The sequence below is a fragment of the Saimiri boliviensis genome, chromosome 11 (genome assembly GCF_048565385.1).
Source record: "Saimiri boliviensis isolate mSaiBol1 chromosome 11, mSaiBol1.pri, whole genome shotgun sequence".
Taxonomy (NCBI): Eukaryota; Metazoa; Chordata; class Mammalia; order Primates; family Cebidae; genus Saimiri; species Saimiri boliviensis.
The window spans coordinates 66,085,504-66,104,339 of record NC_133459.1 but is presented as its reverse complement, the minus strand read 5'-3'; the positions used below and the strand labels follow the sequence as shown (position 1 = coordinate 66,104,339).

General features: G+C 41.4%; 1 protein-coding gene across 2 annotated transcripts in view; it reads left to right on the top strand.

Moving 5' to 3' along the window:
• Window positions 1-18,836, top strand: part of GNG12 (G protein subunit gamma 12) — a 132,686-nt gene that overhangs the window by 40,025 nt on the left and 73,825 nt on the right. For both annotated transcript variants that reach the window (XM_039473968.2, XM_003921434.4), the window contains exon 2: window positions 14,414-14,463. The gene's annotated coding sequence lies outside the window, so the exon portion shown is untranslated. The remainder of the gene's footprint in view (window positions 1-14,413; window positions 14,464-18,836) is intronic.

Genomic DNA, 18,836 nt, shown 5'->3' with positions numbered 1-18,836 from the left:
TGAGGTTTGCTAAGCGTCCAAGGTGGAATTCACAGAGTGATAGTAGTCTCTCTGGGGTGGTATTCACTGTCACACTGGGAAAATGTCAGAGGCTGGGAGAATGGCTGTCCCCTGAGAGCTAGCTCTGCCCACTGAGTGCATCATGATAAATGGGTTCATTCGTGAAAGAAACACTGCTCAAAAGCACCACTACCGACCAAGCAACCAGAAACCCAAATGTATTGGAGACTGCTGGCAGAGGGGTCTGTGCCTCCTTCTGGGTCTCCTCCAAGGAGTTTTCTTAACATTCCACAGTGTTTTCTGTGGCTGCTGGGCCCAAACTGCATGGAACCATACAACGGAAGTTGTGTGGCAAACTACTTGGCATGGAAAACTAAGCCAGCCTTATTCAGACACAACTGAGGGAAAAAAAAAAAAAAAGCACTGCCACTACCACAGATAAGGCAGACAATGTCATTATTAGCTTAATTCTGCAAGCATTTTTTAAAGGTAATAAAGCTTAAGCCTTTAGATAGAGGCAAAAGACTACAAAACATGCCAGATGCTTGGTAAAGATTCAGAATGTAGCCATGAGGTTTTATACATTGAAACACCCCAATGGGCGGATATCTGACTCTTAAGTGAGAAGGCATATGTAGTTTAAAAATCATGCCTTATCTTATGATTCACTTGGGAAAAGGGGAAATATTTATTTTCATAATACAAACATCAGAAAAATCCAGTGCAATAAAATATTTCTGGCCAGTTGAGAATATGCATTCATTCAATAACCAAAAAATGTGTAATTTTTCTTAAATGCCTAGCATGTGTCAGGCGTTGCCTCAGGCACTGGGAATACAACAGTAAACAAACAACATCCTTTTCTTACGACATTTACATTCCAGTGAAGGAGAGGGCTAACAATTCAACAGATCGAAAATAGAGTGCCAGGAAGGGTTCAGTACCACGAAGAAACGCAAAGCAGAGTCAGGGAAGAGAGACTAGGGCCTTTCTGAGGAGTTAACACTTGACCCAGAGACCTGGAGGAAGTGAGGCAGTGAGACGTGCAGGCCTGCAGTGACTGTGAGACGTTTAAGCAGAAGGAAGAACTTGAGACACGGCATGGCTTGGCAGATTTAAGGAGAAGCAGGAGTCAGTGTGGCTGGATAGAGTGAGCCAGGGCCAGTTCTCGTAGCGCCTGGTGGGCCAAGGAGTGGATGTGAGTGAGTGTATCAGGCATGCCGGGGAAATGTTGCAGAGTTTTGAGCTAGGGAGTAGTGACTCATGGAGACTAGACGGAGGTGGGTATGGGATTGAGGAGGGGAGCAAGTGTGAAGCCCGGATCAGCAGAGGGAACTCTTGAAGTCATCCAGGTGAGAGATGCTGCTAGTTTGCCCAGATGGGAGCAGAGGAGATGCCAACACGTGATTGGATTCTGGAGGTATTTTGAAGGTAGGGCTGAGAGGATTTGCTGACAGATTGATTGGATATGCAGTTGGTGAGAAAGGAGCCAAAAATGAATGAATATTTTGGTTTGAACGAGGGCATGAATGATGGAGTCCTGTCGGTACCATTGATGTCCCCTGGGAGCCCCAAGGGGGGAGCAGTGTGGGAGATGACTGTGGCCACGGCACAATTGTTTGTGATGCCTTATAAGCATCCTAGGGGAGATGTTAAGAAGTCACTCAGATGACTAGGTCTGGACTTCAAAGAGCAAGCTGAGACTGGAGATCCAGATTTGAGAGTCATCAGATTTGGGGAAGAGGAGAGAATTCAGCAAAGGAGGCTGAAAATATATATCACAGTTTCCTAAGACAGCTAAGGATGTGTATATCAGAATCTGGCTAGGGAAGGTAAGGTTAGCAGAAGTGAGTGCGAATTTTAAAAGATTAAGGAAAACTGTATTTACATCATAATATCCACAATTGTTCCTGAAATTAGAGACATGCTCACATGCACAAAAGCAGGCTTTTGTTTCTGTGAACAGTTTCTGAATTTCAGAATTAGCTCTTGTGTTACCCTTTCCCTGAGCCACTGTGAACATTTCAATTTTAGATAATTAGGAATAAATATGTACATCCACAGTTTTTTTTTTCCATTTATTACAAACCTAGGGTGCTTCCAAGTAAAGAGATTATTCTTCTGGGAAGGAAAACAAATAGATATAAGAATAAAGTATGGCCCATGCAGTCAGGGAACCTTAGAATCAAATTGTTGATGCAGATATATAAATAAATGGGAAACAGGAGATCTGAGGGAAAGGGTTGGGCACAGAAGTGGCTGACTTGACAGATAAAACGTTGTTGAATGCCCTGAGCTGCCTTTAAATCTCCCCACTGTGGTATAGTGGATGACAGACTTTTTTTCTTGGCTCTGGATTTTTTGGCTGGGACGATGATTATATGCTTGTATATTTCCCCAAATGATGGGCAGCAGATAGTCTGTGTAGTTCAGAATGTATGTGAAATGGAAAGATCTATTAAGGATGCCTGGTGGAGGTGGGGGTGCAAACTAATATTACAATAAAGGCAGCAAAGGTGGCTTTACCCAGGAAGCAGGTGGTAGGTATAAGAACAGGTAGATTGTACTGGATACGCTGGTGTTCTTCAGAATTGTCTTCCTGTTGAGTTGTGTCTTTGAGTGGATTGTGTTGAACACAGTTGAGTGTTTTGCTTTCGTTTTTTAATAAGCTGTTGATCTCTTGATGATACAGGAAAAGAAGAGCAAGTCCTTAGAATCCGTATCTCTTACCTCCTCTTTTGGTTTTCAGTGACAGAAAAATTTCTTTGCTAATCCACGTTTTGGTGGGTAGAGTCTAAGACACTATTCTGCTGAGTCAAAGTCCCACAACCAGCATGGGATACTTTGTATCACACCCACCTCACACATCTGTGAATGTGCAGGTCTTGCAGGGTGGCTCACAGCCTCACCTGAGAAGCACTTCTCTTTTCTCCTTCTGAGTCCAAGGCCTTGGAAGTGCGCTCATCTACACCAAAGGTTTGGCAGAGTGGAAACAAACCCTTCTGGCTGTTTTTCTGATCCAGGCTCAGGGCAGTGCCCGATTGTGCTGCCTGATTCTGCAGCGGATGTAAACCTGAATATGTTTGCTGTGATTCTATCTGTGTCTGATGCAAAGGTGTTGGCAGAAGGCGTATTAGCATTAGACAACTAAGCCTCATGGGAAAAATGTTTATTTTCAACATATAGCAAAGTCTCAGTTACCTAGAATGCTCTAATAAAACTGCAATTTTTAGAGGGAATCATTGTTATAGCACCAGTAAAAAATACTGCTAAATTTTACTCTTAATTTTTTTTTAGTTTGCTGAGGCTAATGAAAAGCTGTTTTTGTTTTGTTTTGTATTTTGAGATGGAATCTTACTCCGCCACCAGGCTGGAGTGCCATGGTGCAATCTTGGCTCACCTCAACCTCCAACTCCCTGGTTCAAGTGATTCTCCTGCGTCAGCCTCCTGAGTAGCTAGGATTACAGGCATGCACCACCACGCCTGTAATACAATTTTTGTGTTTTTAGTACAGATAGGTTTTCACCATGTTGGCCAGGATGGTCTTGATCTCCTGACCTCGTGATCCGCCCACCTCAGCCTCCCAAAGTGCTGGGATTACAGGTGTAAGCCACCACACCTGGCCGAAAAGCTGTTTTTAATATAGTTTCATTCAAACACAATTAGATGTTAGAAATATCTTTTCATTGAAAACTAACCAAAACTGTCTTAGAAATCACAGTTTTTGTCAGAGAAAGATTCTAAGGCACGTATCTTCATCCATTCCTATGTCAGGATTCTCATCAAGGAGCATTCACCTGGGTGACATTTCCTGAGCTTCCTGGGAGTGGAGATGCCTTTTGAATCGGGACTTAATAGTAGGCCCTTGGTTTTAACCATTGAAGTCTTTCTGCATCTTCTGCTGACTGAAGGCCATATGGCCTATTTTATTCATTACCACCCTTGTAAAGGAAGGACTGCTCTTGAAGAGCTTTTGCTTTGTTTTATCAGACAAGAATTGTGCATCAGTTCGGAGCTCCTGCTGCTTTTGTCAACAGCACTGTAGCAAAAGCACAAGCATAGCCTTTATCTCATTCACAGTCCTGATCAGTTTCTTTTTTGTAGTTCTGTATGACCCACTTTTCCACCATCATTCATTCTATAAAGATTTGTCAACCACTCTGTTGTGACTGTATTTATTGGAAACTATAGTCTGTTCTTGCTGTCTTCTAAACCTTCTTAAGTCTGCTGAACAGTAAGAATGTAAGCCACTGCAATAAGTAAGGCTAGGATTCCTAGTTAACAAAGATATATGAAAATATGTATACTATGCTGTGTGTAAGTAGACTTAATTCATTTTAGGAAGATCTTCAATGTCAAAAGTTAAAGCTGGCCAGGCACAGTGGTTTATGCCTTAAATCTTTATGTTTCGGGAGGCTAAGGCAGAAGAATGGCTTGAGGCCAGGAGTTTAAGACCAGCCTGGAAAACATAGCAAGACACTGTCTCTATAAAAAAATACAAAAACTAGCTGGGTATGGTGAAGTGCGCCATAGTCCCAGCTACTAGGGAAGCTGAAGAGGATTGTGTGAGCCCAGGAAGTAGAGGCCACAGTGAGCTGTGACTGATTCCACCACTGTACTCCAGCCTGAGTGACAGAAACAGACACTGTCTCAAAACAAGTTAAAGCTGAAAGATACTTGATTAACTTTCAGTTAACAACAACTAATTTCAGACCACTCTTCTGGCTAATTGCTGTGAAATATGCAATTCTTCGACGTTAGCACACAGATAGTAATCACTAAGTCCTCAGCTAGGCTTTTGCTTTGCAAATATTATTCAGTATAAAGTATGGCAAATTATATAGGAGCCTTGGAAAAGCCACTAAGCTATTCCAAAAGGTCCGTGGTTCAAAGGATCCAAATTAGCTTGGGGAGGTCAGTCACATGTAACTTTGCACCAGTCCCGGTACAAAAACCTGTGTCATCAATCCCATTGCCCACTTCATGTATCTCACAAACTCTGAACAGGTTGGCCAACCATCTTGGCTTGCCTGGCACTGAGGGGATTCCTGGGAATGAAACTTTGACTACAAAATCTGGGAAGTCCCAGGCAAAGCAAGATGAATTGATTTTCCTAGTGAGAAGCTGGATCAATTAACAGAAAGGAATATTAATAAATACTGTCTTCTAAAGCCAGCAATTGTCTGTAAGATGGAGATAACTCTGTTCTTCCTCTTGGGATTGTGCCTCCTCACTTCTCCTGTCTGTTGGGTTGGGTAGCTGGCTATTGGTTTTTCCTTGGAATTGAAACCAGCGTTGGCTCTGTGAGGTTGTGGCCATGGGACGATCTATCATCTGCCTTTTAGAGGCCTGTTACCTTAAAGGGCTTTGGCTGTTCCCCCATCAGTGCTAGCCCTTTCTGATGTGAAGATGCTGGAGATTCTGGGTCATTTCAGTTGGTCCTGTGGTTTTTCACTGTAGCCACCTGCTTTGGGTTTTGCCTACTGCCTGTTAGTTAAAAAGGCCTCTCTCCACTTGAGAACTCTCTGCCCCAGTGCACCAAGCTCTTTGCATCCCTCAAGGTGCTTAGGGACTTGCTTCCTCTCAGGCCTTGGCATAAGCTGTTCCCTCTACCATACTTCTACCTCCCTCCTTTCCTCTTGTGGTAAACCCTGGTTATTCTGTACATTTTAGCTTCCACCCTGCTTCCTCCTGGAAGCTTTGCATGATCATCCCAGCCTGGTATAAGTGTCCCCTGTCTTCTCAGAGTTAACTGCAGTTAGATTATGTACCACTGGAGTTATGGTGGCCTGTTGTTTGTATTTGTATGGTGGTGGTGTTTATATTATTGATTGCGGATTCCTTGAGGAAAGGGACTAACACACACACACACACACACACACACACACACACACACACACACACACAGAGTGCGGGTGAGCGGGAGGGTCTCACTCTGTCATCTAGGCTGTAGTGCAGTGGCTCAATCTCTGCTCATTGCAACCTCCACCTCCCAGGTTCAAGCAATTCTCCTGCCTCAGCTTCCTAAGTAGCTGGGATTATAGGCACGTGCCATCATGCCTGGCTAGGTTTCTGTTTATTGTCCTGTTGTTGTTGTTGTTTGTTTTGTTTTTTGTATTTTTAGTAGAGATGGGGTTTCACCATGTTGACCAGTCTCGAACCCCTGACCTCAAGTGATCCACCCGCTTTAGCCTCCCAAAGTGCAGGTATTACTGGTGTGAGCCACTGCACCCGGCCCAGAGAGGGACTATATTTTGTTCTCTGTTTTGTCCCTACCGCCTTCCACATTGCCAAACACACAGTAGAGTTAGAGACACTTACAAGCATGGTGGAAGAGCCAACAAGCTACAGACCCTCTTCATCTTCAGTTTTCTTTGGCTTTGCTCTGTGGCTGTCCATCATTATCCCTCCAGTTCTCCTTGGGAGGCATAGCTATGCTAGGTCTTTCTCAAAAGAGCCCCTCCTCTCTATCTGGGGGACCATTGTCCAATTTAGTGTTAGGTCCTAGTTTGTCCCACAAGGCACTGGGCACATTATTGAAATACACATGAAACAGCTAACCCCAACTGCCAAGGATTACATAAATATCAATGGGGAGACACAGAATCTGAGAGTATTATATAGGCTGAGGCATTCAGTTTTATGTTTATTGGTAAATACATGGAATAAAAATGTTTCTACTGTGACAGGTATTGCAATAAAATGTTAAATCATCCCTAGTTTTGAAGATCTGATGGCTCACAGGCTATACTGTATTAAACTGTGCATTTTGGATGTTTTCATTTCATAATTTGATCCAGATTATTTTTTTCTCCCTAGTTAACATTAATCATTTCCTGTGAATTTTCCTGGTATTAGGAAACAGATGTCCCATATTTTTATCTGAGTTTTTCCCAAATGCTGACCAAGGCTTTAGTGCTTTTGTGCTATATGTGTGTCTGTGTGTGTACACAGTGAATTTTTGAGAAATAAATTATATCTGAATTTGCAAATAAAAGCATCACAGATATAGCTACATATTTATACAGATTTGTATAAGGTTGGAAACATTTTTAGACGTTGTGTTTAATGTAGTTTAGTGTTGTTTTGTTAATACAGACTTCAAGCCTAAGAATGCATTACAAGTGTCTCATAACAGTATGCTTGCCAAAATAAGGAATGGTGTAGCCAAGTGAATACAGTTAGTGCAACCTGTACTTTAATGCTCTTATTTTAATGAAATTACATTTTTGAAAAACTGTTCTCTTAACTATGTAAAATTCTTCCCCATATATCTGTAAAACATTGAACGAGTGCATCTCCATGCAGAGTGAAATGCCAGGCAATTTAGGAGATACAAATAAAATGTGGACCCTTGAGACCTTACCACCCAGCCACAGAAGTGCAACATATTCCCAAATATCTGTGATAAAAAGAAGGAGGTAGAAAAGGTTGTAGAAATTCTAAGAGAAGAATGGTTTCATTGCACCAGAGAATGAGGGAATACTTGGGAGATGAAGTGGTATTTATGCCAGGTAATAATAATGATGATAATAATAATAATAAAGCAAAACTTAATTTGGGTTTAAGTTATTTAAATTATTTTGCCTTTATAAAAACCTGTGTGAGGATGGGTCCATTTTGTAAGCCATTGTTATAGTAAATTTGCTGAAATGATGCTAACATTTCCTGAGATCCTCCAGTGAAGCAGACATGCTCTGTGTAAAGGCTTTCTTATAGGAAACAATATAGAATTCGTGCTTTGAATAATAATCCATTTTGCACAAAATACATCTCTTCACTTTTACTTTGCAAGCTTCCTTTCACAAGGGGTCCTGTGACTCAGAGAAAGAAGGATTCAGAGTCTGGTTGTGCCAACTGCAAGATTCAGTGATCCTGTCTAGGTCACCTGGCCTGTTTGGATCTGTTTTCTCTGCTGTATAGGAGGCATTATTATACTCCCCAGCTCACTCACGGGGTTGCTATGAAGATTCAAAGTGGATGTAAGTTGACTTGGAAACAATCAAAAGCCAAACATTTTGCCAAGAAGCAATATCATAGCTCTTGAAGTTTGTACAAAATATAGTTGTGGCATATTATTTATTAAATGCTATCTAAATGAAAAGATACTTATCTTAAAATTGCATATGTTTTGGGAATCTATTTGTAGCAAATATATATATTACCTGTTGATTATTGTGCACTGCAAAGAACTCATTCAAACTTACAAGAAAAGCATCAGAATCATAGTACCCGAATGATCAAAAAACATAAAACTATTGTTTTTCAAGGTGGCAAACCATTCATAACCAAACATGAAAAAATATTGCTTCTAATTATCTTACAAATACAAAATAAAACAGTCTTAAGAATATTTTATGTATAAAATATGAGGATCTCAGGAACTGTGCATTATTTTGTAGGTGATATTATTTTATGCTAATAAAAACCCTTTTAAAATCAAAAACTAGTAATTGTATTAGGAATTTAGAGAAGCCAGAGAAAGAAGATAAAGGAATGAAAAAGCTAAGCCATGAAGATGTCCAATGTAATCATGTTTCTGATAATAAAAACTGGCAGTAACTTAACTATCCAGCATTAGACGATTGATTTAGGAAATTGTGCCTTCTCAACATGAAACACTATGTCTATTTATAGAAATACTAAAATATTTAAAATTTAAAGTGAATTTTTTAAAAGGAATAATAGCCATAAATCATGGAGTTTTTTTCTAGTGGCACTGTGCTAAGCTTTTCTCTTTTTATTCTTACAGCAAGTATATACAAAAGGTAATATTGGCTGGGCGCGGTGGCTCACGCCTGTAATCCAAGCACTTTGAGGCCAAGGTGGGCGAATCACCTGAGGTTGGGAGTTGAAGCCCAGCCTGACCAACATGGTGAAACCCCATCTTAAAAAATAAAAAAAAAAGGTAATATTAACCCCATTTTACACTTTAGGAAATTGAGGACTAGAGATGAATTGCATCTCATTAGTTGACAATCCGACATTCAAATCTAGATCTGTCCAATTCCAAAGCCTTTACTATCAATAGCATATAAACTATGGCCATAGTCACATAAAAACACGTGTCCATCAAGGGTAACATGCAAAAACAAATAGCAGCACTAGGATGCTAGAAACATGGGTAAATTCCGAAGAAGCATGCCATCCTTTTAAAACTGCCATTGTCCCTTCAGTACAAAAATGGGGGGAAAAATGTGTTGAGTATAACATTTCAATTTCTTGTTTACCCTAACTTTTTCACTTTTTCTCTTAAAGCATGATGAAATAGGAATCTATGTGTATTTTTAAAATTCATACTGTTTTTGGCATTATCTGAATACTTTTCTCCCAACTTTAAGTTAGTTGAGTACATATACCACCAGCTCCTCAATTAAAAACAAAACTTAGTCTTCAGAAGCTCTCTGTGGATTAGGACAGTAACCAGGTAAAAAGAGTTTCTCCTGATGAACAGCCTAGACCAGCTCTTCCAGCCAGGAGCCAGTCCCAAGGTGAAGATAATGGGGTGGTACCATTTCGTTAAAGTAGGCCACTTCAGCCTTTTGGGGTGTGCTGTTCCCTGGGACAGAGCTCTTATACAATGGGGCAAAATGCCAGCATTTTAATCCCTATTGTCTTTAACCTTTGGAGCTCAAGAATGAATTTATGATTCTTTGACACATAGTATTACTTTACAAAATTGGTAGTCCTGCAAACATCTAATAAAGACAAATTTTTAGGATAGACTTAAAGCATAGGATATATTTCCCTCAACTTTGCCCCACCTTTGTGGAGCTTTTACCTTTTATCCCTACCGTAGGGGCCTTTATGTGTGTCAAAAGCCCTTTTACATCTGTTTTGCCTTTTGAGATACCATCATATCAGACTTTGCAAGTGAAACCATATAGGACCTGTGCTGTTCCATAGAGTAGCTGCCTCAGTGGCTGCTTGGCCATTTGAAATGTGGTTCATGCAACTGGGAAGTGAGTTTTTAGTTGTATTTAAATGTAAAGACCCACATGTGCCTGTTATTAGACAGCATGGTTCTAGGCTTCCTAATGCTTTCTTGACATCTCCCCTTGGATGTCTCAAAGTTAACCAGATCACATCCGAATTCTTGATTTTCTTCTTCCCTCAACCTGTTTTCTCCCTGAGGAAATGAAACCATCATTGACCCAGTTGCTTGATCCCCTGTATCCACTTCATCCGCAAGTCCTAGCTGTTTTACCTCCAGAACCTATACTAAATTTGTCTACTTCTCTCCATCCGAGGTACCATATCTCACCTGAACAATCAAATGGCCTCATACTTGGTCACCATTTGTCCACTATTGCCTCTTCAATACACCTCCTCACAGCTGCTGAAGAGACCTTGTTAAACTCTTCATTAGGCCACTTCACTCTTTGCATGTATGAAAACATTTGTAGAACTTACTGTTTGAAATGATCTTATTTACTTCTTTATATATGTGTTTGTTTGCTGTCTCTCATTACAATCAATGTAAGGGCCTCAAGTCAAGAATGTAATATACTTCATTCACCACTGCATCTCCAGTACCTGCGACCGTCCCTGGCACGTGATTTACATTCAGTAAACCCCTTAGTAATAGCTAAATTAATGTCATTACTTCTTGTCATGGAAGGAGATGAGATGGCAAGAGTCAATACAGATTTACGGTTTGATTGTTAATAACAGGTGATGCTGACATCTATCCATGTACATGGGAAGGTGGTGGTTTCTTTTACATTCTAGATGCAGTATAAAGGGTGGATATTATGGCTGACAGCATTTATTTGTGAGTGGGTAGGCTGGGCCGCAGTCCTGATGCAATCTCTGACTGGGCTAGAGAGAGCTTCATCTCTCCCTAGAGGTCTGTATGTGTTCTCGATCTTGAACCTTTTTGCCTTTCTCACTGTTAGTATTTTTCTACAAGTTCAAATTTTGTAGCCATCCAAGGGGAGTTTAGATAGTAATGGAAATAAATATATCCTGGAACTCAGGGTAGAAATATCCAAACCATGTCCAAGCAGCCAAAGGAGATTTTCAGCATGTGTCTTTCCTGGCGTTGCTTGATAATGGCCAGCCAAGACTTTGGGTGTGCTGTTGCTTAGGCCTGTTATTACTTATTTCCACATGCAAAGTAAAATAAAGCTGATGAACTTGGAGGTGTGAGCAAGGCTACCAAGCTCTGAGTTGCCTCTCCTCCCTCTGAACAGGCCTAGGAAGTGACCATCTCCTTGGTACTGGCTGGATTCAAAAGGCGAAGTCAAAACTTGCTTTGTTCAAGTGTGTATTTGAAGATTCTTCATCCTGGTGTGTGTGTGTTTTTTTTTTTTTATCAGCCCTGGGTTGATATCCCTGGCTCCTGTTCCAGTGTTTTCCTGTGCCATATACCAAGCACCTCGCTAGGTCCTGGAAAGACAAAGATGAGCTAGACACATTCTTAACCTTCAGGGATTCTGCAAACATGTGGGGAGAGACACCAGTAAGTGGAAATCTAAAATATTGGAGATACTGGAGTAAAGTCAGTGTACCAGGGCAATGAGAGCAGAGGGAAGTGGGCCCTGGGTCGGGGCAGGCATGGAGTGCGCGGTCTAGAACCAAACTGCCTGTAAACCAGTTTGGCTCTGCCACTTACAAGTGTAATCTTAGGCTATGGCTTAACCTCTGTGCCTCAGTTTGCTATCCCACTAAATGCAATAATGAAAGAACCCACCTCATAGGATTACTGAGGGGATCAAAGGAGCGTGTAAAGCACTTAAACAGTGCCTAGCACCTAAAAACCAGCTTTTAATATTACTGGTAGTACAGGCATGTGCTGTATGACATTTCAGTCAACTACAGGCCACATCTGTGGCAGAATTCGCATAAAACTACAATACCATTGGTACCGACTGGTTTTTAACAAAACCTATTTTAAAGATTATAACACCATATTTTTACTATACCTTTTCTATGTTTAGATACACAAATATTTACCACTGTGTTTTAGTTGCCTACAGTATTCAGAACAGTAACATGCTGTCCAGGTTTATAGCCTAGGCACAAGAGGCTCTACCATGTGGCCTAGGTGTGTGGTAGGCTGTACCCTCTAGTTTTGTATAAATACACCCTATGATATTGACATGATGAAATCCCCTAACAGTTCATTTCTCAGAATGCTTCCCCTTCCTTCAGGAACTAGAGTAGAGTGTAACTGCAATTGAATTGAATGAATACTACTTTACTGCCGCTACTGCAGAGGAGTCATTGCTAAGCTAGTCGAGGGTGTTCACACAGGCTTTCCAGAGGTAACTTTTGAACTGAGATGTGAACCCACTGATACCATAGAGAAAAGACATATTTGGCAGAAAGAACAGAATCTGCAAAGGCGTAGAGGAGTCAAGAGGAGGGTGTGCATTTTGGGACCTGTCAGTGACATGCCTGAGGGAGAGTCCGGGCATGAGGCCACAGGGGCTTTTTAGAGTAGTCTGAGGAGCTTGGCCTTGATCCTAAAACCTGGAGGAAGCCAGGGGAGGATTTTCAGCAGGTTCGGGGCTCTCCGTAGGAGACTGCGTGGCAGCGCTTCAAGTGGCCTCAGTCCCACGGTGTCACTGACCAGCCTCCATCTCTGATTTGTCAGAAAACTCACATGTGGGGATCTGATATTGCTCACTGAGTGTGATTCCTTGGGGGCCTATGGATTAATAAAGTGAAAAGGATGTATCTTCTTAATTCTTTTACTGGGTTCTTCCTAACTCCCTACTCCCACTGAGACAGATACTGAGATATCTATCTAAAAGACCTCTTTGAGAATCTTTCAGCATCTGATGAAAACATTCGGCCTTTCCCTCAGAAAAATCACGAAGACAGTGTTTTCCACAGACCTCACGTTAACCTCCCCGACCACCACCACTGTGGTCATCCAGACAGGCCCCTGGACCCGTGCAGTCTTTTTGACCCCACCTGCTATGGTTTTCGTGCTTGTATCCCAAATTGTTTTAAATTTAATTTGCTAGCGCATCCAATAACTCTTCCATCTGCCATCACCGCTATTATCTAACCATGTTATCATGAGAGCAGACTTGGATCATTTGATAGTTATAATTAAAACTGAAAGTAATTATCTTATTTTGAGCTGTTCAAATTTAATTGAGAGGGTAGTGGCTAAAAGTAGGGACTTTGGAGGCAAATGACTCAGATTTGAATCCCATGTCTGTCACTGTCTCCCAGTCTTGTGTAAATGATGTAACCTCTCTGTGCCTCAGTTGCTTCATTACAAAATGAGAATAATAATATATTTACCTCATAAAGTTATTGTGAGGTTTAATTGAGGTAACATAGGGGCATGCCAGGAACAGTTCCTGGCACATAGTAAGTGCTATATATAATTATTTGCTGTCATTATGTCTGATTTCTACTAAAATGACATCACGAAATGGGAGTGATGATAGATGACTGAGAGAAGGAAAACAGGTGAATAAGAGCTTCTTATGCATCAGACTCCTTGAAGCCTTACCAGTGCCTGAAGGCCAAGAATGGGTTCCCTAGACCGGTGTTGTCTCATATGGTACCTACTAGCCATGTGTGGCCGTGGACTACTTGAAATGTGGCTAGCTCAAGTTAGATGTACTGAATCTTGAAGATTTGGTATCACAAAGTAAAATATCTTGTTAATGATTTCAGTGTTGATTATCTGTTACGATAATAGTCTATATAAATTAGGTTAAATCAAATATTAAAATCAGTTTCTTTTTTGCTTTTAAATGTGGCTACTAGAACATTTAATATGTTCTTAAATATATTTTATAATTATATAATTATAATTCATATGTATCATACATAATTATATTAATCTAATATTAATATAATTATATTGTTAATCTAATTATTAAATATATTTAATACTATGTTTTAATATTAATATTATGTGGCTTGGGTTATATTTCTATTGAACAGCACTACCTTAGGCTCATTATTATCAATGAAGACAAAAATCTGTTTATGCATATGATTAGATAATCACTATTAGAAGGTCTTGTACACTGCTCCTCTGCCCTTCAAGTTATGTTGGACCATCAGTGTTTTAGGTGGTGTCTTAGAGGGACCCATGGCTGGGTCCTAGCATAAAGAGATTGAGAGACCACGGCAAGGGCAACAGCTAGAGAAGCTTCCCCTGACTTGGAGAGTTTTGGAAAAAAACACTACCATTTATAGTTACACTGGCCTCAGACTTTGAATGCTCCCCTAAGTAGATGACAGCATGCTCTCTCTATTCAGGAAGTTGAACTATGTCGGCAAAAAATGTTCCCTCTTCCATCAGGAGCCAGAAAAAGCTTTGTTCATCTTTAACTACATGAATAAATGTTCAACCTCATGGCAGTCACTTGGGATCGAAAACACACCCTTTCCAAATGCGATTTACTTATGGAATGTTTGTTTAATTCTATTTCAGATTCATTCCACTCAAAACCTGAAAACAGTGGACCACACAGTGTCTTACTGGTAAGTTCTTCATGTCTTAAAGTGACTGTTTGACTTTATTTTTGAGGAGATACTCACTATTAAGTTACATGCTTCCCAACCAGTGCTATGATTAGATGTCTATTTATTTGTACTTTTCTTTAATCTCTATAATGATTTATGATGGCTCCATGCCTTAAAAAAACAGAGCAACCCATGTTCCTTTGTAAGACCATGGACAGGATAAAGATCCATGATTACATGCCAAATACTATTAAAAACTTTTTTGGGTAATGAAACTATTTCCAGTCCCCTGTTGATGATCTGCTTGTTTCAGGCAGTATCCAAAACAACAGAGTGTTACTTCAGCCAAGGAATTCAAACAGTCCCTTGTTGTGTGTTGTAATGAAAATTGGCTCACAGCTACAACATACAACATACCGGGGCTTTACTCTTTCATATTGCTCTATTTTTTCTCTCATCTAAACTAAATGTGATTATTATGAGGTAATAGTTCTGCCATGGTAGAAAACTTACTTAAGAGCTAGGAAAACAATGCACTTTTTTTAAAAGTGAGAAAGCTTCTGGGGCTTCATATGGCATCACTCCCTAACATTATAGCTATATAGTTTTTTGCAGTGTGTATCAGTTAGCTTATGCTGCATAACAAATCACCCCAAAATTTGCTGCCAGCATTTTGAGTCAAAATTTACTGGCTCAAAATAACAATCCTGTATTTAGCTCACCATTCTGTGGATTGGTGATTTGGGTTGGGCCCAGCTACATGATCCTTCTCCTTTCATCTGGGACTATTCATGTATCTACAGATAGCTGCAGGTCCATGTCAGCTAAGCCTTGTTTCTGGGGGTCACTGGCTGTCAGCTGGAGGGGTAACAGTGACTAAGCCATGTATCTAATCATCCTGCAAGTTACCCCAAGTTTGTTCACATGATGATTGGGCAGGGTTCCGGGAGAGAGCAGAAGTATCTTTGACACTAAGACTCAGAATTCACACAACATTGTTTCCAGTATATCTTGATTGTAAAGCAAGCTATATGGCTAGCCTGGATTCGAGAAATATATGAAAAAGGAGCTGCAGAGTCCTATTTCAAGGAGCATGGATACAGGGAGGGGAAGAAATGTAGCTGTTTTTAGCAATCTGCTGTAGTGTTTATGGGTCACATGAAAGCAGCTGCGGTGAATGAGAAGAGCATGGAGTGCAAGAGGACTTAGATTCCCATCGCAGAGCCCCATCTCTTCACCCCATTCTGACTGCCAGCACTGTCAAATCTGAGTCTTACCCCTAGCCGTCTGGGGTCTCAATCAATTCAACAAGTTCCTAGGTGGTCTTGCCAAGACCAGGTTTTCTACCCCCCAGTCCTCCCTTCATTCCGCCATTCTTTGGTTCATCTTTCAGGATGTTATTCTTTGAAAACCACCTCCCTCCCTCCCTACCACCTCCCACACCAGCCTAGGCTCTTCTCTGGCTTCTCCCCTCTCGTTTTCTGGCTCCATTCTCTCTCATTCAAGTCCCGCTATTCCCTTTATTCTTGCCAGAGGATCTATTCAGCATTTCTCTGGAGGATAGTTCATTCCATTTACCCCTTTTCTACCTGGAAATCCTTCCCATTTTGCAAGACCTACTGGAATTTTCTCTTTTCCATGGCACGGCCTTCCTATCTATTCCTGCCATCTGTGATCTTGCTTGCTCTGACCTCCTTCAAAGGCAAGCATTGCCTTCCTTGGCTCACTCCTTTTTCACTTGGCTAGACTCACTTCCTAGCTCCTACTCACTTACTTACTGGCTTCCTACTCACTTTGCTCTTTGAGAGCTGAAGGCAACATATGCCTGCCTTGTAGTACTTAGCACAGGGCTGAGAGTGCAGCAGGTACTTGGTGAATCCAGAAGCGGCATGGGCATCACACTTGTTCATCCACCAGCAGCTCATCAGAATCGCATGAGGCACCTGTTGAAGTACAAGCTCATAGTCCCTTCCACTGGGCCATCTCTATTCATTAGGTCTCGGGTAGACCCCAGGAATCTTAAAGCACTCAGATGACTCTTTAATGTTTGGCTTTTTCAGTATCTTTATGACTTTCAAAATTCCGATGATTCTGATATGATCACACTGTAGTTGGCAACCACTTGTTACAGGAAGAGCAATAAATTTATACAAGATGTGGGTTAGAGCCTTACTCAATCTTCCTGAGCTTCAGTTTGCCCATCTACAAAATGAGAAGAATGTTTAACTAGAGGATTGCTAGGAAGACCCAGAAAGATAATGTACATAAAAGTGCATTATAAATTATAAGTATGATTAAAATGAATGAACTGATTGTGGATCTCCAGTCTGCCAGTATTCTGAAAAGGGCAGTAGCCTGCTTGGTAGAGGTAAAAGGAATAGCCAGTGTGAGTGATCAAACGGTAGTGGTGGGATTAACAATAGCAACAATAGTAATAATAAGTAGCTACTGTGTATTGAGTACTGTGTGCCCAGTACTGTGCTAACTGCCTTATATAGAATTACTTGAGATTTACAAGAAGAATCTCCTTTTCAATTGCTTTTGCAGTATATTCCACCCAAAGTGAATTACTACTTTGGGTTTTTTTCCTCTTCAAAATGCCTGGTTAAAATGTCCCTGTCCAGACTTGGCACAGTGGCTCATGCCTGTAATCCCAGCACTTTGAGAGGCCAAGGCAGGTGGATCACCTGAGGTCGGGAGTTTGAGACCAGCCTGACTAACATGGAGAAACCCCATTTCTACTAAAAATTCAAAATTAGCTTGGCACGGTGGGGCATGCCTGTAATCCCAGCTACTTGGGGAAGCTGAGGCAGGAAAGTCGCTTGAACCCGGGAGGCAGAGGCTACAGTGAGCCGAGATTGCACCATTGTACTCCAGCCTGGGCAACGAGAGTGAAACTCCGTCTCAAAAACAAAGTATACCTGTCCTTGAGAGAGGAAAGACACTATGCTGTTATCAACTGTTAGCAACATATAGTCAAGCCCAAGGTTCTAGACAGAGGTGGAAGGCGTTTTGACTTGGTGGGAGAGGGAAAGCGACCACCAGTAGTACTAAAGAGAGAATAGGTGTGGATGCTCAGGAATGGCCCAGGGAGCACTCTGCCCATGGGAGATGGAGTGTAGGGAAGGTGAGCAGGAATGCAGGATCTCGGGTGGGAAGAATGAGATATTTGCTGACTTGACGTGCTGGCCCAGGGCTATTCCTGGTTCAAGGCCATCACCCTGTGGCTGCCACTGCAGGGCAACATTTGTAAAACCTTCCTTCACTCACCATCTGGTTTGTTTCTTCTTGTGTTGATTACTGTTGATCTGATGTATGTACCTGTCTTCGGAGATTTTTGAGATGGCCTTTAAACATAGGTATAATGTAATGAGAATAAGAAGGATAAGTAAGGGAAGAAATCTGTGGGGTGAAGTCAGAGATAAAATAAGGCCCTGGTTCATTGGGGAAAGGCTATTCACTTGCTGGTCCTACAGTCTTACCTCTGAGCTTCTGAGCAGTCAGTACCAGAAGGAAAACATGCTCTGTTAATAACTTACAGTGGCTGGAAAATAAAAGCACACCAGCTACTCAGAAGAAGCAAGGTTGATCGTGATTCAAGGTTCAGAGAAATGTCTTCAGAGTGCTTATAAAGAGGATGCCACACAGAGTGGCTGACAACTTCCCTGTAGTTAAAACAATGAGGACTGCCTTGGTATAGGCGAATGATGTGACAGCTGAGTGCCGTCCCAGAGAAACCCCTCTAGTTCAGGTATGTATTTCTCTGTTGGTCTTGCTTAGTCCAAGGATGAAATGTAATTGTTTCAGCTGAAATAACAAATCCATATATTCACAACCCTCCTCCCCTTCCCACCTCGTAATGGACTTGAGGTTGTCATGGCTGTCTTGATGCTGAGCCTTGGCATTTTAGCTGTGGACCAGATTGGGCAGGTGAGTTGAAATCTATTTACCATCCCTGTGCTAAAAGAAAAAACAGATTCCTGATAGTGGTCTGTGAATGTTGTTTCAACTCTCAGGTCATTCTACGCTGTGACTCAGTCTGTGTTGCGGCTTTTGAGACACAGAATTTACACTGACCCTGCATGATTCTCTTCCCTTGCTCCATGTCTCTCTCCTTCTCTTCTGAGCCCCGTGGTTCTAGGTTCATTTCTTATACTGGAACATTCAGTGCCTTTTGGGGGTAGTTTGAGATGCTCGTGAGACTTGACTCCAAGTATTTGTTTGATGGTAGAAAACTATAAACTAGGCTACCACTGTCCATTTTTGGGTCTCTCCTCTTCTAATCAGTAACATTAATATTTATTACAAGAGGTGGTATCTGATAGTGTAGGGAAGGTAAGCAGGAGTGCAGGATCGAGAGTGGGGAGAAAGATATTTGCTGACTGGCGGCA